The sequence below is a fragment of the Oncorhynchus keta genome, unplaced genomic scaffold (assembly GCF_023373465.1).
Source record: "Oncorhynchus keta strain PuntledgeMale-10-30-2019 unplaced genomic scaffold, Oket_V2 Un_contig_229_pilon_pilon, whole genome shotgun sequence".
NCBI lineage: Eukaryota > Metazoa > Chordata > Actinopteri > Salmoniformes > Salmonidae > Oncorhynchus > Oncorhynchus keta.
In genome coordinates, this window is record NW_026283153.1 from 43,517 (window position 1) to 64,800 (window position 21,284).

Consider the following 21,284-nt stretch of genomic DNA (forward strand, 5'->3'; position numbering starts at 1 on the left):
TCCTTGCTTGCTTAGCAGTGTGGGGATCACTTCCTCGTCCTTGCTTAGCAGTGTGGGGATCACTTCCTCGTCCTTGCTTAGCAGTGTGGGGATCACTTCCTTCGTCCTTGCTTAGCAGTGTGGGGATCACTTCCTCGTCCTTGCTTAGCAGTGTGGGGATCACTTCCTCGTCCTTGCTTAGCAGTGTGGGGATCACTTCCTCGTCCTTGCTTAGCAGTGTGGGGATCACTTCCTCGTCCTTGCTTAGCAGTGTGGGGATCACTTCCTCGTCCTTGCTTAGCAGTGTGGGGATCACGTCCTCGTCCTTGCTTAGCAGTGTGGGGATCACTTCCTCGTCCTTGCTTAGCAGTGTGGGGATCACTTCCTCGTCCTTGCTTAGCAGTGTGGGGATCACTTCCTCGTCCTTGCTTAGCAGTGTGGGGATCACTTCCTCGTCCTTGCTTAGCAGTGTGGGGATCACTTCCTCGTCCTTGCTTAGCAGTGTGGGGATCACTTCCTCGTCCTTGCTTAGCAGTGTGGGGCCCCCCAAAAAACATGTGAAGTTCCAGACACTTGTTGAATCTCTGCCAAAGCGCATTGAAGCTGTTCTGGTGGCTCGCGGTGGCCCAACACACTATTAGAATAGAATAACACTTTATTGTCCAATTTGTCTTTGACATCACCTTCATAAATAATCGCATACATCATATTTAAACAGTCCATCATGTTGCATACACTATCAACTTAGAGGACATACATTCACTCACGACGACTACTGTTCCAACTGCACTAGATAAATAAGTACATTTATTTATTTTATTTTTATTTATTTCACCTTTATTTAACCAGGTAGGCAAGTTGAGAACAAGTTCTCATTTACAATATATCGATACAATTTACTTTGCATTTAGTAGTCAGCACAAGTGTAACAGTATTGCTTCTGTCCCTCTCCTCGTCCCTACCTGGGCTCGAACCAGGGATCCTCTGCACACATCTACAACTACCTCCCACGAAGCATTGCTCCACAAAAGCCGTGGCCCTTGCAGAGCAAGGGAAACAACTACTTCAAGATCTCAGAGCGAGTGACGTCACCAATTGAAACGCTATTAGCGCGCACCCCGCTGACTAGCTAACCATTTCACATCGGTTACACAAGGAACGAATGAATGTTTGAACACGTTCTTCTTGGTGATGGGCGTTCTTAAGCGTCAAACAGAAGGGAAACCTCTGGAACTGCGGGTGTAGACGGTGGGAGGGGTCCCCAATGACAGCCTGTGCCGCCTTTTTGGTTGCGTTGTGGAACAGACTGCTCAAATGTGCCTGTGCGACCAATTGCTTTGCTGGCTGTGTTTACTATTCTGGTCAGTTTGCTTTTGCGCCTCACACTCAGATTACCATACCGTACTGTCATATTGAATTTGAGGATGCTCTCTACCAGCTCAGATTACCATACCGGACTGTCATATTGAACGTGAGGATGCTCTCTACCAGCTCAGATTACCATACCGGACTGTCATATTGAACGTGAGGATGCTCTCTACCAGCTCAGATTACCATACCAGACTGTCATATTGAACGTGAGGATGCTGTTTTGAAAGCGATGATTATTTACATTTCTCAACGTTAAAACACAGCGTCGGAATTGTAGTTTACACAGAGCCAAATATGGGCAAATGTAACAGCTGAAAACCCTACTTACGGAGACCGGGGTAAAGCCAGTTTCAGGTTGGATATTCGAGCTTTCAAACCACTTGCCACAGACTCCAAATAAGTGTCATGAAGTTGGAATAATTGCGCACAACATTGCACAGGTTTTATTTTCACAATTTTTTTCAAAGCTAATAAACGTGGAAATGTGAGCTGCATTTTGTATTCCTATAGTTGAATTAGTTAGTCAGCGTAAACAAAGTACAGAATTTTTTTACATTTGAATTTCAATAGCTCCATGGTCATGTGACCTACTGACTTCAAACAAGTTTCAGAATATCCACTCAGTGGGCCTACACATTACACATCCTTTTGTTTGTCCATTTTCATCTCACACAATGTTACATTCATTTGCCTGCTCTGCCCCCCTGAAGGACAGCGTCACTCACACACCAATTCACTTGGGCCTTCTCCTTGGGGCCTTCCTGACCTCCAGACAGGCCCACATTGACCTGGTGACCTCTGACTCCTAGCCTCTAGGCCTACACTCCCTGCCTGCCTACCCTCTCCCTGGGCCTAAGAATGTATAGCTTATTCCCCGGAACTACAGACCTCCAGGCCTCCACACCTACTCTCCTTACCTGGTCAACAACCCTCTCCTTTGGCCTTAGAGTATAGCTTACTCCCTGGAAAGACCTCTATCTCTATAGTCCCGCTGTCAGGAACCACGTGCACCTGGTAACCCGAAACAGGCTCTGTGCTCCTGGTGACCCACCTGCTTTTATCTGCTCAGTCCTCACTCCAACTTCCATGGCCTGAGTGCTGCCCCTAGCCCCAGAGTCCGGCCGCCCCTACTTGGACTCGAAGTGCCCCACACCTTGATGGAGGTCTCCGTATGCACCTGGTAACCTGAAACAAGCTCTGTGCACTTGGTGACCCTCCCGCTTTTATCAGCTCAGAGACCAAATCTCCAACCCAACCTCCACAGACTGAGTGCTGCCCCCAGCACCTGAGTCCGGCCACCCCTGCCCCCCTGAAGGACAGTGTCACTTACACACCAATTCACTTGGGCCTTCTCCTTGGGGCCTTCCTGACCTCCAGACAGGCCCCCATTGACCTGGTGACCTCTGACTCCTAGCCTCTAGGCCTTCACAAAGAAAAGAGAACTCTCCCCGGGGCTCCAGCCAGCTTCTCCGGGATCAGTGGCGTTAACGCACTGGATGCCTTCGCGGTGCCCGTCTCGGCCAGTCAGTGGACATTCTGAAAGTAGTTTGAGGCCAGTAGGTCACATTACCAAGGAGCTATTGAAATGATAAACATTGAACAATGTATGTAAAATCATGTGAGATGAAAATGGAATAACTTAAGGGTTTACTATATAGAAGGGTAGTCAGCGGACATTCTGAACCTTGTTTGAGTTCAGGTCAACAGACGCCTCACATCCTCAACTGGCAGCTTCATTAAATAGTACCCGCAAAACATGAGTCTAAACAGTGAAGAGGCGACTCCGGGATGCTGTCCTTCTAGGCAGAGTTCCTCTGTCCAATGTCTGTTTTCTTTTGCCCATCTTAATCTTTTATTGGCCAGTCTGAGATATGGCTTTTTCTTTGCAATTCTGCCTAGAAAGCCAGCATACCAGAGTCGCCTCTTCACTGTTGACGTTGAGACTGGTGTTTTGCGGGTACTATTTAATGAAGCTGTCAGTTGAGGACTTGTGAGGCGTCTGTTTCTCAAACTAGACACTAGTGTACGTGTCCACTTGCTCAGTTGTGCACCGGGGCCTCCCACTAGTCTTTCTTTTCTGGTTAGAGCCAGTGCAACACTGTTCTGTGAAGGGAGTAGTACGAGATCGTTGTATGAGATCTTCAGTTTCTTGGCAATTTCTCACATGGAATAGCCTTCATTTCTCAGAACAAGAATAGAGTGACATGTTTCAGAAGAAAGTTATTTGTTTCTAGCCATTTTGAGCCTATAATCGAACCCACAAATGCTGATGCTCCAGATACTCAACTGGTCCGAAGGACAATTTTATTGCTTCTTTAATCAGAACAACAGTTTTCAGCTGTGTTAACATAATTGCAAAATGATTTTCTAATGATCAATTAGCTTTTTAAAATGATAAACCTGGAGTAGCTAACACAACGTGCCGCTGGAACACAGGAGTGATGTTTGCTGATAATGGGCATCTGTAGGCCTATGAAGACATTCCATAAAAAAATCTGTCATTTCACTTGATTGACTGTAACGTTGTCACGTTGAGCACCAATCGGGCTTGATAGCCAATGAGCTGGGCTTTACAGTAGTATGAGGAAACCCTGTATCTGTCGCACAATTTCTGACGCGTTACGCAGATCTGTGAGTTATGAAATTATGAAAACTGTGTGTTTTGCAAATGTTGAACTTACAATATGGCTACTAATACTGGAAAAGCTCAATCAAAGTCCAAGTATACAGATTTTGGCTGATATTCTTGCAGAAAAATGTAATAGACAACAGCTAAAGGAGAGGATGCTGACGTTACATTAGACTGGTAAGTGAAATACAAGAATTTCTATTTATATTCTTTTATATTGTAAATCCGAAAGCCACAACATATCAAAGTCAACATATAAAACACGTTGGGCACCCGACTGGCACGGGTCGTCTAACACACTGCAGTACCTGGTTCGATTCCAGGCTGCATCACATCCGGCCGTGATTGGAAGTCCCATAGGGTGGTGCACAATTGTCCCAGCGTCGACCGGGTTTGGCCGGGTTAGGCATCATTGTAAATAATTATTTGTACTGACTTGCCTAATTTAAATAAAGGTTCATTTTAAAAGTAAATAAATTTGTACACAACCTTAACCACAGTGTTCTCCACTCAATATAATATATGTTTATAGATGTGCTGTCGTATATTTGATGTATTGCTAAAATAAAGGTTCAATATAATAAGTAATGAACTTGAGTTCTTACAGATTTTGCTTTAGTGATAAGACTGACTACAAAGAGACAACATTCAAGTCCTCCATCCCCCACTTAGAGTGACTGCTGCTCTCTCTGGCTCCACAACAAACCCCCACCCGGCCATCAAGAGGTTTGAATACCCAGCCAGCCTACAAGTAGATAGAAGTGCTTTACAGCAGAAAGAGACTTGGGACCAGCAGCACAATGTTGTGTTTAGGGCGTGTTGTAAGTACAGTCATTGTAAATAATGTGTACATTTTGTTATTTTAATTTTTAAAAGTCAACTTTGTTTGTGTGTTACCTTATGAAATTAGACCAGTGTTGGCTGCTAACTTGGCCATTAACTTAAATATTTCACCTATGTGTTTGGAGAGGGGCTGGGGGTGAGGAACGAGACTTCTTCTTCTTCTTCAGCCTCCTGAGGTAGAAGAGGCACTGCTGCGCCTTCTTCACGATGCTGTCTGTGTGGGTGGACCAATTCAGTTTGTCTGTGATGTGTACGCTGAGGAACTTAAAACTTACTACCCTCTCCACTACTGTTCCATCGATGTGGATAGGGGGGTGTTCCCTCTGCTGTTTCCTGAAGTCCACAATCATCTCCTTAGTTTTGTTGACGTTGAGTGTGAGGTTATTTTCCTGACACCACACTCCGAGGCCCCTCACCTCCTCCCTGTAGGCCGTCTCGTTGTTGTTGGTAATCAAGCCTACCACTGTAGTGTCGTCAACAAACTTGATGATTGAGTTGGAGGTGTGCATGGCCACGCAGTCGTGGGTGAACAGGGAGTACAGGAGAGGGCTCAGAACGCACCCTTGTGGGGCCCCAGTGTTGAGGATCAGCGGGGTGGAGATGTTGTTGCCCACCCTCACCACCTGGGGGCGGCCCTTCAGGAAGTCCAGTACCCAGTTGTACAGGGCGGGGTCGAGACCCAGGGTCTCAAGCTTGATGACGAGCTTGGAGGGTACTATGGTGTTAAATGCCGAGCTGTAGTCTATGAACAGCATTCTCACATAGGTATTCCTCTTGTCCAGATGGGTTAGGGCAGTGTGGTTGAGATTGCATCGTCTGTGGACCTATTTGGGCGGTAAGCAAATTGGAGTGGGTCTAGGGTGTCAGGTAGGGTGGAGGTGGTCCTTGACTAGTCTCTCAAAGCACTTCATGATGAGGCAGGGTAGCCTAGTGGTTAGAGCATTGGACTAGTAACCGAAAGGTTGCAAGCTCAAATCCCCGAGCTGACAATGTACAAATCTGTCGTTCTGCCCCTGAACAGGCAGTTAGCCCACTGTTCCTAGGCCGTCATTGAAAATAAGAATTTGTTCTTAACTGACTTGCCTGGTTAAATAAAGGTAAAATAAATAAATAAATAAGCAGCCCATTCATTCCAGTAGGCCCCATGAAGTCAGAGCAATACAAAAAGCACAACCATTTCAAAACTGCCACCTTTATTATGAGGAGGAAACATTTAGGCAGCCAGGACCATAGGATCTTTGACGTTTGTCCTCTAGTAATTTATGAGGGCAACTTTATGAAGGCCTCCTCACAATGGCCTTAACATACAACGCTCAACAGAAAAAAAAATACATAGGCTATTTTTATTGTTCACATTTCTTGCGTTGATGATGTATTGAAGTCATGCAGTTTTATGTACCACACGGGACAGCTTGGAAAAAGCAGCGGTCGGTGGAACTCTGGCGCCATCAAGTGGACAATTGCTTCAGTTCCGTTGTGGCAGAAACGCTACCAGAGATATTTGATACAAGATCTAATTTTGTGTCTATATTATCTCCAAATTGTTTCCCTTCACCCCCACCCGTGATATATTATTATTCCAATTTAGCTGTTAATATGGTTTTAATTTAACAACGCATTCTCTCATTTCTGATTGGAGGGCGGATGACCACATGACTTTAGAACCTTCAACTGTGTTACTTTGTAACAGTCAAACCTGGTGATTCCTGACGTTGATCACTCGCAATCCATGCCGCCATTTTTTTTAAAGCATAATCTTTTTTTATGGGGGAAAATAGTATACAGAGCTCATTTTGGTGTAACCATCGTCAAATTTGACGTGTCGGAGAACGGCTACTTCCTCCCGAAACCATTGTGGGTATCGCTTCTCGGCCAGTGGAAATGGAGAACAGATCAGTTATGTGGTTTGACTGTGTGCACAGGACCAATGGTAGTGCTCGGTATATCTTTCGGAAATGAAATTAAAGATGACATGTTTAATTGGAAAGAAAAAACTATTATCAATTCATAAAAGATTGGGACTGTGGTAAGTGAGGCGACTATCTTTTAGTGGGAAGGTGCTAGTGCTGAAGGCGGACATTCTGCCTTCATTACTTCACTTTGCCTATGTGTTTCCCATGCCGGTGTCCCTTCGAAAAACGTTCATACGGGTACTGTTTAATTTCTGTTGGGGGGGATATGAGTACTTCCGTAGAGATCGGAAGGGATTTCCCTCACATTCCTCTCAAACTAGATGCGTTGTTCTACTCAAACATTTGTTGTCTTTTGTCGTCTTCTGTACACAAATGTCACATTTTAATCAAATTCTGGCTGTCTGTACCGTTAAGGTTCATGGTGAAGTGGGATAATAGTAAGCCAAAAGCTGAAATTATCCCGTTACATTTTAAGAAAATAGTGGAATGGGCAAGGAAAACCCCTGTCTGCAAAGTAAAAGAAAATGTAATCAACCACAGATTGCTATACGCAAAATGAATAGAAAATTGTCGTCCAAGAGACAGATTACCAATATCGCCTTCCACCTGGATACGGACACAATTAAAAGGGTTAGATAACAGACTGAAAGATTTTAATTGGCTTGTTTTACACAGACGTCTTCCGGTCCGTTCAACTTTATACGATCATAATTTGACTCTGAATAAATTCTGTCCCAGGGACAACTGTTTCGCAATTGAAACAATTCTCCATGTTTTATGGGAATGTTCTTTTGCTCAATTAGTGTGGGGAAAAAGTAAACAATTTTTTGAGATTTTAAAAAACATTGATTATGAAGGGGTTGCCAAACTTGAAATAAAAAATGTGGAAAGGGTGCAATTATTAGCATTAGTGACTCTGGTGTCCCTTATCAAGACCAAACTTTGGGAGGCCAGATGTGGTGCAGTCAATGACACCCTCAAGTGGTCACCGACGGGATTGGTTCAATTTATAAAACAGGAAGTTTGGAAAAGAATACAATTCGAAATAGATAAGGGGGGCATTGCATCAGTAAAACAGAGATGGAAAGGGATTTACCCGTCATTGTAAATGGTTTTATAACCGATATATAAGTGTATTACATAAGTACAATTGGAATGTAAACTAGGCCTTTGTAGATATTTTATATACACGGAGGTTTATCCAGAGTGCATTTTGGCATATGTATATATTTTTATTTATAGAATTGTTTGTATTGTTTTTGGAGATTGTTAGAGGCATGTTAATCTTGAATATAGGCCAATAATACTGGTCAGGTTCTGAAGAACAGCACTTCTTTTAAGAGTTTAGATATTCTTATATTGTTATGGTACTTTTTGATACTGTTTGTAAGTATCCATGTTATGTACAACGTTATGCACTAAATTTGTAATTGTATTTGAATGTGAAATTAAAATAAAAATTATTATTAAAAAAAAAAAAATCTGTTCTTATCAGTTTAATATCTGATACGTCCCCTATCTGGGGACCATATATTAAATTGATTTTTGGAATAGGGAGATGGAATAGGGGCTTGCTCCGTCCACTCCACGCATCGACCTGGTATTGCAGTACCTCTAGGAACGGTGCACCCCCTGTCGTTGTAAATATAAATCAAGCATGGTTTCGTTTTAGTCTATATTGTATTGTCACACACACAGTTCATCTTAGTGTCAGTGGTGGCAAGACAGTGCTGGTCAAGTCGGTCACCGTTATATTGAGCAGATGTGAATGGTGCGTTAATCTTTAAAAAAAAGTTTTCGTCACGTAGCTAGACAGGGTGTAAACGGTACAGTAAAATGCTTACTTGCAAGCTCTCCTCAACAGCGCAATACACACGATCAAACATATACACAAAGTACTAAAGTAGTCAAAAACACTTATGATTTGGATATATATACACAAGAAGACTATACAATATAAACTATGAAATGTACTAAAGTCATGTTCTGGTAACATGGACTGCCTCACATACCGGTAACGTTATCTGATGTATTTGTCTGAAGTTAATATTTGATAGGCCTGCTATTTTCACAAGACTCAAATATATGTCGTTAAATGTATACAAGGTTTGTAACTCATCTGCCTGTGTTAAAGTAACTGTCTGTTTATCCCATTATTTATATTTCTATGATCTTACACTGCACTTTTTCAAGTGACAAAAACTTGATATAGTGTAGCAAGAGTTATTCCTTCGCTTACGGCATTATTACAGATCATATATACACAATACAGTCCCTGGCTTACGACCATATCAGTCTCAATACGCCTGGTCTCGGAAGCTAAGCAGGGTCGGGCCTGGTTAGTACTTGTATGGTACGCTGCCTGGGAATACCAGGTGCAGTAAGCTCGTTTGTCCAGCAGGGTGTACTATTTAATCAGGGAGCAACCGTCTTCATGTATTACAGTTTCTCATAATCGCCTACAATTATTTTTTGGAACACAAAACAACTTTTGCAAAACAGTAAATGCTTTTTGAAAATGTACTTGTCTTTTTAAAAAACAAACATTCATAAAAAATATAATACCATCAAAATTGCAAATCCGTTCATCAAAAGAGCACGACTGCCAGCAAAAAGATTGACACAACTATACTTATTTATTGAATGCAAGCCGACAAAACAGAAAGTTAGTCTGTCTTTTAAAAATCCCAGTAGATCATAAATGTTCTTTTCAGTTGTAGTATCTGGGATCTACATCTGTTTATATTAGTTACTATGCTGTTACTAAGCAGTAATGTATTACGGCAGTGTTACTACTACTACTACTTTTGACTAAACGAAAACTAACTATACTCCCGTCTCCTGCCTGGTCATTTCTCCACAACACAAATATTACAGCAGTCCCTAAATCATGATGATCAAAACTGGAAGTACAACGATACAAAGGTGCAGAATTATGGGTAATTACTCTCCTTTTATGCATATTTCACCAAACAACTTCATACACATCACATTTAATTACTGATAAATGAAACATATTAATATTTGCACATTGTGTGTACGATTCAATCATCGGTATCATCACAATCCAATTCCATGTATTCAATACATAGGCTGCTTTGCTCATAGTTTTGTAGACTTTCCATTGGCCTACAGAAACACAATCCACAATAGAAATAAGGAAAACTTAATTTACAACAGGGGAAACAACTGATATGAATGTATAGGCCTCAACTGTCACATGGAGATGATGACAGGGGAACACAACTTCATTCTCTGCATCTCTGAATATCTGCAATATAGTAAAAAAAAATACAAATTAGACAGTCCCTGTTAAGTAAGATCTTTAAACAGGTCAACATTAACAAGGCCGTAGGGCCAGACAGATTACCTGGATGTGTACTCAGAGCATGTCCTGACCAACTGGCAGGTGTCTTCACTGACATTTTCAACCTGTCCCTGACTGAGTCTGTAATACCTACATGTTTTTTAAATGTATTTTTATTTCACCTTTATTTAACCAGGTAGGCTAGTTGAGAACACCTTTATTTAACCAGGTAGGCTAGTTGAGAACACCTTTATTTAACCAGGTAGGCAAGTTGAGAACACCTTTATTTAACCAGGTAGGCAAGTTGAGAACACCTTTATTTAACCAGGTAGGCAAGTTGAGAACACCTTTATTTAACCAGGTAGGCTAGTTGAGAACACCTTTATTTAACCAGGTAGGCCAGTTGAGAACACCTTTATTTAACCAGGTAGGCAAGTTGAGAACACCTTTATTTAACCAGATAGGCTAGTTGAGAACACCTTTATTTAACCAGGTAGGCTAGTTGAGAACACCTTTATTTAACCAGGTAGGCCAGTTGAGAACACCTTTATTTAACCAGGTAGGCCAGTTGAGAACACCTTTATTTAACCAGGGAGGCCAGTTGAGAACACCTTTATTTAACCAGGTAGGCCAGTTGAGAACACCTTTATTTAACCAGGAGGCCAGTTGAGAACACCTTTATTTAACCAGGGAGGCCAGTTGAGAACACCTTTATTTAACCAGGGAGGCCAGTTGAGAACACCTTTATTTAACCAGGTAGGCCAGTTGAGAACACCTTTATTTAACCAGGTAGGCAAGTTGAGAACACCTTTATTTAACCAGGTAGGCAAGTTGAGAACACCTTTATTTAACCAGGTAGGCCAGTTGAGAACACCTTTATTTAACCAGGTAGGCAAGTTGAGAACACCTTTATTTAACCAGGTAGGCCAGTTGAGAACACCTTTATTTAACCAGGTAGGCCAGTTGAGAACACCTTTATTTAACCAGGTAGGCAAGTTGAGAACACCTTTATTTAACCAGGTAGGCAAGTTGAGAACACCTTTATTTAACCAGGTAGGCTAGTTGAGAACACCTTTATTTAACCAGGTAGGCAAGTTGAGAACACCTTTATTTAACCAGGTAGGCAAGTTGAGAACACATTTATTTAACCAGGTAGGCAAGTTGAGAACACCTTTATTTAACCAGGTAGGCCAGTTGAGAACACCTTTATTTCACCAGGTAGGCAAGTTGAGAACAAGTTCTCATTTACAATTGCGACCTGGCCAAGATAAAGCAAAGCAGTTCGACACATACAACAACACAGAGTTACACATGGAGTAAAACAAACATACAGTCAATAATACAGTATAAAAAAGTCTAAATATGATGTGAGCAAATGAGGTGAGATAAGGGAGGTAAAGGCAAAAAAATGCCATGGTGGCAAAGTAAATACAATATAGCAAGTAAAACACTGGAATGGTAGATTTGCAATGGAAGAATGTGCAAAGTACAAATAAAAATAATGGGGTGCAAAATAAATAAATAAATTAAATACAGTAGGGAAAGAGGTAGTTGTTTGGGCTAAATTATAGGTGGGCTATGTACAGGTGCAGCTGCTCTGACAGTTGGTGCTTAAAGCTAGTGAGGAAGATAAGTGTTTACAGTTTCAGAGATTGTTGTAGTTCGTTCCAGTCATTGGCAGCAGAGCACTGGAAGGAGAGGCGGCCAAAGAAAGAATTGGTTTTGGGGGTGACTAGAGAGATATACCTGCTGGAGCGTGTGCTACAGGTGGGAGATTCTATGGTGACCAGCAAGCTGAGATAAGGGGGACTTTACCTAGCAGGGTCTTGTAGATGACATGGAGCCAGTGGGTTTGGCGACGAGTATGAAGCGAGGGCCAGCCAACGAGAGCGTACAGGTCGCAATGGTGGGTAGTATATGGGGCTTTGGTGACAAAACGGATTAAACTGTGATAGACTGCATCCAATTTGTTGAGTAGGGTATTGGAGGCTATTTTGTAAATGACATCGCCAAAGTCGAGGATTGGTAGGATGGTCAGTTTTACAAGGGTATGTTTGGCAGCATGAGTGAAGGATGCTTTGTGTGAAATAGGAAGCCAATTCTAGATTTAACTTTGGATTGGGGATGTTTGATATGGGTCTGGAAGGAGAGTTTACAGTCTAACCAGACACCTAGGTATTTGTAGTTGTCCACGTATTCTAAGTCAGAGCCGTCCAGAGTAGTGATGTTGGACAGGCGGGCAAGTGCAGGTAGAGAAGCAGACCACCATAGTCCCTGTGCCCAAGAACACCAAGGTAACCTGCCTAAATGACAACCGACCCGTTGGACTCTGTTGGTCTGTAGCTATGAAGTGCTTTGAAAGGCTGGTCATGGCTCACATCAACACCATCATTCCCAGTCCATGCCCTGACGAATTCAGGCTGTTCTGAGGGCAAAAGGTTTTAACTGAATAGGTGTCCTTAATGTTTTGTTCACTCAGTGAAGATACACTGAAAAATATATAAATGCAAAATGTCAACTGTTGGTCCCATGTTTCATGAGCTGAAATAAAATATCATGTACCTAGAATACAAGGGTTGAATTTGCACTAAACAAATTAATGTCAGATAAATCATGTCACAAATCTGGCTTATGGTTAACCTCATATACATGATCTATTTCAAATGTAGAACATATAGCTAGCTCAACAATATGAGTTCAGCTATTGTCTGCTGCTGATGTATAATGACAAGGGGCACATTGATTGCACATGTCCGTTAGACCAGTAATGCCATCATACTGTAGACATATGGTTGCATTGGTAATGCATGCCATTATGATAAGCAGCTAAATGGATGATATCCTGAGACAGCATGACAATCAAATAAAACCGCTCAGAGAGATTACAACTGGACAAAAAGGTCGTGTTCATTTGAGACAGCAACACAGAGACACAGACAAGTTAGAGACAGATCCCCTTCACACCTTTTTGATTGATCTGTAATGAATGAACATTGACACTAGTTCATCTTGGATACTATTGTAATGAAACGGCAGGGAGCAGGTCTCGAACCCTCGACCTTCGAGCCCGAGGTCCGGCGCGCTGTCGACCTTCGAACCTTCGAGCCCGTGGTCCGGCGCGCTGTCGACCTTCGAGCCCGAGGTCCGGCGCGCTGTCAACTGCCACAAAAGCATGCTCGCTCCAGCGGCAGAGTCGATTTCCGCGCTTATAAACCCAGGGTCGTTACGATATTTTTACGTTACAATTAAAACAAGTTTAAACAATTAATAAAAATGTAATGAATCAACATATAATTTCAATGTAGAAATAAGCTACCTTGTTTGTAAATGTTAGACATCTTAGTAAGTATGCTATTATTACTAAAGCATCAATTTTAGAAAAACTAAAATATCCATACCAGAGGTGGCCAACCTTGATCCACTTCCTGATCTACTGGGTGAGCAGACTTCTATTCCAGCCCAACAATAATACACATTATTATCAAGTCATTAGGATTGATACGTTTGTATAAGGTGTGTTAGTGCAGGGTGGGAAGAGACGCCTGCACACCCAGCAGACCTCCAGGAGCAGGATTGGCCTGCTACAGTTGTAATAGCCCCAAGCCATAAGACTCATGAACAGGTAACCAAATGGTTACCCGGACTATTTGCATTGTGTGCCCCCCCAACCCCTCTTTTACACTGCTGCTACTCTCTGTTTATCTTATATGCATAGTCACTTTAACTATACATTCATGTGCATACTCCCTCAATTGGCCCGACCAAGCAGTGCTCCCACACATTGGCTAACAGGGCTATCTGTATTGTGTCCCACCATCCGCCAAGCCCTCTTTTTACGCTACTGCTACACTCTGTTCATCATATATGCATAGTCACTTTAACCATCCCTACATGTACATACTACCTCAATAAGCCTGACTAACAGGTGTCTGTATATAGCCTTGCTACTCTTATTTTCAAATGTCTTTTTACTGTTGTTTTATTTCTTTACTTACCTACACACACACACACGTCCTTTTTTTCGCACTATTGGTTAGAGCCTGTAAGTAAGCATTTCACTGTAAGGTCCTGTTGTATTCAGCGCACGTGACAAATAAACTTTTGATTTGATTTAATACGTTTGTAGCCTACATTGTGTGTGAATTTGTACTGTATTGTTGAGTACAACATGTGCTAACATAAGTACACACAAATCCTATGGCATACAAGAATGTGGCTGCAGTCTCTTGGGACCTTCACTGGGACCTCTCCATCTGCAGACAGTCTCTTGGGACCTCTTCATCTTCACTGGGACCTCTTCATCTGTAGACAGGCTTTCACAGCTCTCCATATCTGAGGACAGACATCGCAAAGAAACAAGCTTCATTATATTCCAATTAGACAGCCCTGACTTATCTCTGTCTGTCTTCATAGTTGTCCTTTTCTGACAGCTGGAGCAGAAAATCCTTTCACCCTCTTCCATTGCTGATATCTACAAACGCATCTGGGTAATGAATTTTTAATTTACAATGATAAATAGGTGAACATTAAGATAACAAGCTAATATGGTGTTAGCCAGCTGATATTTAACTTAACTCTAGTATGTAAAATTGCTAGCTAGCAGCTCATCAGCCAACACACAGTGGCCTGACTTACTTGAATAGGTTCTGCTTCTGGTCAAAACCTACCGTGAGTCGAACCAAAAGTCCACACCGCACACCTCTTCTCAGTCTGCGGCGCCCTGGAGCAGCACCTGGGAGCGGCGCCCGGGATCAGCGCCTGGGAGCAGCACCAGGGAGCAGCACCTGGGAGCAGCGCCTGGGAGCAGCACCAGGGAGCAGTTGAATTGCCTCATGGGGTACAAACCAAGGATCCAATTCAGGAAAGTTGTATTTCAGGTAGGAATGCTGGTGAGTGACTGCCGATCCAGTAACCAAAAGTTACTTTCAGCCGTAGGTAATAGTCACGTTCTGACCTTAGTTCCTTTGTTATGTCTTTGTTTTAGTATGGTCAGGGCGTGAGTTGGGTGGGTTGTCTATGTTAGTTTTTCTATGATTTTCTATTTCTGTATTTGTTCTGGTATGGTTCTCAATCAGAGGCAGCTGTCATTCATTGTCCCTGATTGAGAACCATATATAAGAAGCCGGTTTTCTATTGTCTTGCGTGGGTGATTGTTTTGTGTCTACACCAGACAGGACTGTTTCGTTCATTCTCCTTTCTTATTTTGTTTCGTGTTCTCGTGATTTTTAACAGCAGGATAATGCCCCATGCCACAAGGCTGGGATTGTCCAGGAATGGTTACATGAACATTAGTGAATTCAGTCAACTACCAGCCAAATTGACACAAGTGTGGGAAGCATTGGAGTCAATAAGGACCAGCATCCCTGTAGAACACTTTGGACACCTTGTAGAGTACATGCCCCGATAAATTGAGGCTGTTCTGAGAGTAAAGGGGTGCAACTCAGTATTGAGGTGTTTCTAATGTTTTATACACTCAGTGTCTATTGTGACACATTACAGAAAGTAGCCGACAAGTAGCAAAACAGAACTCACTTGATTCCATAGGCCACTGTTTACACACAATATTGCCCAAAGTATGTGGACACCCCTTCAAATGTGGACACCCCTTCAGCCACACCCGTTGCTGACAGGTGTATAAAATCGAGGCACACAACCATGCAATCTCCATAGACAAACGTTGGCAGTAGAATGGCCTTATTGAAGAACTCAAGACAGTTTCGTTATAACCTTTGTGCCAAACATATCAATGGAATTTGTCCATGAATTGTCTTAAAGGCCGATTTCCCCACAAATCACAGCTAAAGTTATTAACTTTGTATATTCATGCCATTACATGGAAGAGCTTGTCCTGCATACAGAAGGAAAAACAATGGACATTTCTCACGCGCTCTTGTCCAGGACCTGCTCATTCAATGTGATGGATTCCTGACATTGGAAGATGAGACAGACTGACTGAAGTAAATTGATAGTCCAGGATCTGCTGTTTGTATGTGGCTGCTTTGAAAGTGAACTGTGTTTGTGTGCGATCAGGGTGTATTTATTCCACCGATTCTGTTGAAAAACTTTCCTTAAATGGAACCAAACAAAAGAAAGATAAACATACCGGAATTTGTCCAATTTTGTCCAACTCTTGTTTGCAACTGTTGGACTAATGATTACACCCCAGATCAGATAGATACAGGCAAGAGTGTGCAAGGCGGTGCTGGTGAATGGCATATGAATGATAGTCATCCAATATGCTGTTATAGAAATAAGGCCATGCTCATTCAAAAATAACTATCCTCCCTTATCTTAAACGGCACAGACCTTCACGGGCATTTACTAATTGGCTCCTGAAACCGGAACTAGCAAGATGTCAGCCTCCTTGAATAGGCGTATCTGACCGTGAGTAGATTATGTCGGCCATCTTGGAGGCTGTCTCTCGTTGTTAATATAACTCAATGCATTGCTGGCTTCCACCATTTTAATGTATTCAACTGGGTGGTACTTCCAACTTCATTGGCTGATCCCTCCTGACTCTGTTGGAGTCATCTCCAGCTGGCTCGTCAGTAGGGATTATGCTGAGCCACGGGGCACCGGTCTATGGCCCGTGATGTAAACGGTGAACAGGCAAATGTGGCAAGGGATTAGTGCCCTTCTCAAATAGCAACAGTAATCTGCGGCTTTCGGTCATTTTGTCAACAAGGCAGCATGGTGCATCATCCAGAAAAAAATCTATTTTCCATAAAATATTTGTTCTAATTTTTAAAACCAGGTTTAATTGGGAAGGCAGATAAAGCTATCTTTATCAAAATCAATAACTTTTTCATGTGAAAACACAGAATCCTACTCATTACTCCAAGTACTTAATTACATCACTTTTGTTTGTAGCTTGACTTCCCTGTGGGCTTTGAATGTGGCACCTGTCCAAAACCAAAACGAATCCGTGCAAAACACGCCTATCCGGGGGCCAGATTAATCGAATCCCCCTCAGCGCCGCTGCGCATTCTATCACAGACGCTACAACGACACAGATACAAAGATGAGTCCTCTATCTATCTCTATGGCCGCACACCATTGTTCAGAATCTGTGCTGTGAAGACGGTGCTTTTTGTCTCCGTTTTTAGTTATTACTACAGGTAGGTAATAGTTTAAACGTGCTATCTAAAATCGAAAGAACATATCATAACATGATAGGTTACAAATCCGTCAAGGGATTGCCAGGTTTATTATGTTAAAAACGATTTTACAAGTCATATAGCTTGAGATTTTGGGTTTGTCTGACTTAATGTACACCATTTCGTCAAGGTAATATTAAAAATGCAATTTATTTGAGATTTCTGAGTTCGTTTAATATATTATTGGTTTTGTGTGTCAAACAAAAATCTCACGAGCTGGTAAAATGGCGGCGCCCGCTGTCTGCGTTTTACAGTCCAAATAGAAGACAATGGACCCGATAATATATTTATGTAGTTGGTGCAGTATATTAACTAATATACATGGGTACTATCTTGAACCATTATTTATTCGTTTACAATTGTACAGTTTATACTCTCCGCATATATAAACCACTAACACAAAATCGTAATTTTGATGACACATGGGGACCTTACTGTACATAGTAAAATTGTGCGCACCAAATTGTAGTTCACATTTTGGTGTGGAAAACGGCTGATAGGATTGTTCTTCAATATTCAACAAAAATTAACACAATTACAATCTTTAGAGAATACAAATCTCATTTAATCAATTACATGTGAAAAAAACCGTTAAGCCAGCAGCAGATGAAACAGAACCTGAATGATCTCCCCCTGGTTTTAGCTTGCTGCCATCACAGTCGAGGTTTAGGATATTTAGCCCATACCAGTGACAAACAAACGATGTTATCGACGTAGGACCAAACAAAGTCTAGCTCACTTATTTTGCCAGTGAGAAAGAAACGGACACAAATTTTAATCATAATCGGAGCCAGTTGCCCACCCAGCAAACAGTCTTTAAAAAAGATGTTGAAAAGACGACTATGCTTGTTAGGTTTTGGTTGAAAGTTGAAAATAAGTATTTTTCAGGTTGTTGTTTTAAGGACTCAGAGCAAGTGACGTCACCGATTGAAACGCTATTTAGCGCAAACACCGCTAACTAAACTATCCGTTTCACATCCGTTACACACAAGAGGATCCTGACAGACAAGTTGATTGCAAATAAAAGTGACATTTTACTTAGAATAATACATATTGTTCAACATTTCAATAATATTCTAATGGATCGACGTTCAACTTTAATTAACACAAGTTTAAATTTTGTAGTACATTTTGAGTCATTCCCCAAAATAGGTGCCTTTTTGAATTAGTGCATAATTTATACATAAAATATCAGAGGGAATAAAAATACACACATTTTGTGGAACAATCCACTTCCTGGCATAATTCATGGGAAACTGCTCTGGTCTTGATCAGTTGTGGATGTATAATTATAATCTTCACTCTTTTTCATTTTCTGAAAAAAGTTTATGAAGGTAAATAGTAAACAAACTGTTGTAATGAATACACTGAGAGCAAGTTTGAACTACATTTTGACAGGCTTCTTAGCTAGTTAATTTTGGTCACTGCATTTAGCACATTCTCCTCTTAATTGTAACATATTAATGCCCTATCTACTGTGAGCTAACGTTATTAGCTAGCTAGATAGCTAACCCATACTACAGTTAGTTAGCAAACCAACCAGCTTCACAGTAGGTACCCAGAGAGTAAAGTTGATGTTGGACTCTAGCTAGTTAATAAAAATAAAGTTCTGTCAAAAAACAATTACTCCACACCCGTTACCAGAAAACATAGCTAACCGTAGTTAGCTAGACCGATACAGTAAACTAGCTGACAGTACAACTATCAAATATGTTAACCCTGCTTTCCCGCCTTACTATCTAATTAGCTAGCAACTAAGTTAGTGTTAACTAGCATGCAAGTATCCAAGCAGACTTGCTAACTTTAGCCTAGAGAAAATAATAGTTTGGGACAGAAACTGATAATTAATATAACAACTTTATCAAATTCCAAACGTTTTCAGAAATGTTGTTGCTTGAAATTATCCGTGTGTCGTTGTGTTACCGTCCTGAGGAACAAATGTTGGGTGAATGACTTGCTCTTTCTGCTTCTCCCAGTTTTGAGACATGACGGTTATAAATTGTAATAAATTCTGTTGTGATATTGTAAATATTGTAAACTAATGATTTTAAATTACAGGTAATTTTCAGTCATTCTGTCTATCAGAACATCTAACAAGCTATTCAATTAGATTTTAAAAATTTATATCAATATATTTCATGATATTGTGTATATAAAAAAGATAATCAAACTTATACTATATGCAATATTGTATAGTTGTATTCGTGTATCTCATGCATTTCAATGAGTACAAGCTGATGAGGCTGACCTTCAGCTATATTTGGATCAAAACAGACGGACAATTTTGGGCGAAATAAAGTCAATGATGGATGGACCTGATAGAGCCGAAATTCGCTGTCCGTGGACGTCGCCACTGATGCTATGGCAAAGCCACGGTGAAATTCCCCTTTCACCTGAAGTTTTGGGTTTTTTTCAATGCAGGATTCAATGCGGTATGTGTCTGGTTTTGGGTAGGGAAATATGGCGAAGCGGATGTGCTGTTCGAGTCTGATATCTCCCAGTTGAGTAAAGTTGGTCAGAAGGAATGGAAGACGGAGACAACGAAAAATGGAGCAAACAGACCAAAAGTTGTAAACGAACACCAAAACAAATAGATTTATAAAGCCCTTCTTACATCAGCTGATATCTCAAAGTGGTGTACAGAACCCCAGCCTAAAAATCCAAACAGCAAGAAATGCAGGTGTAGAAGCACGGTGGCTAGGAAAAACTCCATAGAAAGGCCAGAACCTAGGAAGAAACCGAGAGAGGAACCAGGCTATGTTCATGTTTTCATAAATGACCAGCATGGTAGAATAATAATAAGGCAGAACAGTTGAAACTGGAGCAGCAGCAGTCAGGTGGACTGGGGACAGCAAGGAGTCATCATGGAACCAGGTTATGAGGGGTTACCAGTCCTCTTCTGGCTGTGCCGGGGGAGATTATAACTGAACATGGCCAAGATGTTCAAATGTTCATAGATGACCAGCAGGGTCAAATAATAATAATCACAGTGGTTGTCGAGGGTGCAACATGTCAGCACCTCAGGAGTAAATGTCAGTTGGCTTTTTATAGCCGATCATTCAGAGTATCTGTACCGCTCATACTGTCTCTAGAGAGTTGAAAACAGCAGGTCTGGGACAGGTAGCACGTCCGGTGAACAGGTCAGGATTCTATAGCAGAACAGTTGAAACTGGAGCAGCAGCATGGCCAGTTGGACTGGGGACAGCAAGGAGTCATAAGGCCAGGTAGTCCTGAGGCATCGGTTTCTTTTGGAGTGCGATTCATCAACAATTAAGTATTTTTGGGAGATCATTTGAGGTCAGGGAGATGGTAAAGGAGGCATTAGGAAAGGTAGAGCCAGTCAGTGACCAGTAATGGTTTTGTTTTGATTTCTTGCGTCTCAGAACAGAAGAAGGAGAGAGCATTGTTTTTCGTAGCAGGGCAACCATTAACGGGTGTTATCTCTGGCAGTGGCGTGCCGTGGGCCTGGGGGCTGGGCCTTCAGTGAGGTCCTACACAGTCCCACCCGAATTAATCCACCTCTTATTACCATCATTATGATGCCATGGCTCTAGACACTATACATTTAGACAAACGCAGTATAAAACCAGGCGTTAAGTCACCTTGAAATTGACATTTTTATTCATAGAATTGCAGGGGAAGAGTACAATACCTTTTCATTGTGCAGCTCCCGTTGCCCTGCGCGCTTGTTTGTTGAGCTGTAGATCCACTCGGGTGTCCCCAAAAGTTTTCAAAAGCACCATTGCTTGTAAGTGCCCAGCCATGTCTCATTGCTGCCTTGGTTAGACAACTCAAGCTTGCAAAGCCAGTGTGGCTCCAAACACCAAATCTATCACTTGCAAATAATAGGCATTCCCAGCAGTACAGTTTGCAGTGCTTCTCGGAGCCTGTGAGCAATTGTTGTACAGTCTATCTGTGCGTTTTACTTCCACCAATAAGTCATTTTCTATCGACATGGAGGCTAATGCTGAAAGCCGAGTCTGTCCAGTAGCATTTCTGGAATACGTTTTGATTCGCTTTAAGGCCGAGAATGACCGCTTGACAGAAGCCGTGGACACAAGGATAGTCACTGTCACACATGCCAA

The 21,284-nt window shown here is 41.8% G+C and overlaps 1 long non-coding RNA gene and 1 other non-coding gene across 2 annotated transcripts; one reads left to right on the forward strand and one right to left on the reverse strand.

Annotated features, from left to right (window-relative positions):
* The first annotated feature begins 8,183 nt into the window (after positions 1–8,183).
* Positions 8,184–8,369, forward strand: LOC127921662 (U2 spliceosomal RNA). Its single transcript, XR_008109234.1, has one exon. It is a non-coding gene; the product is annotated as a U2 spliceosomal RNA (small nuclear RNA).
* A 4,091-nt stretch (positions 8,370–12,460) lies between these two features.
* On the reverse strand, positions 12,461–16,391 carry LOC127921661 (uncharacterized). The gene is made up of 3 exons (XR_008109233.1): positions 16,146–16,391; positions 14,710–14,871; positions 12,461–14,374 (listed from the first exon to the last, which is right to left on the reverse strand). It is a non-coding gene; the product is annotated as an uncharacterized LOC127921661 (long non-coding RNA).
* Positions 16,392–21,284: the final 4,893 nt, after the last annotated feature.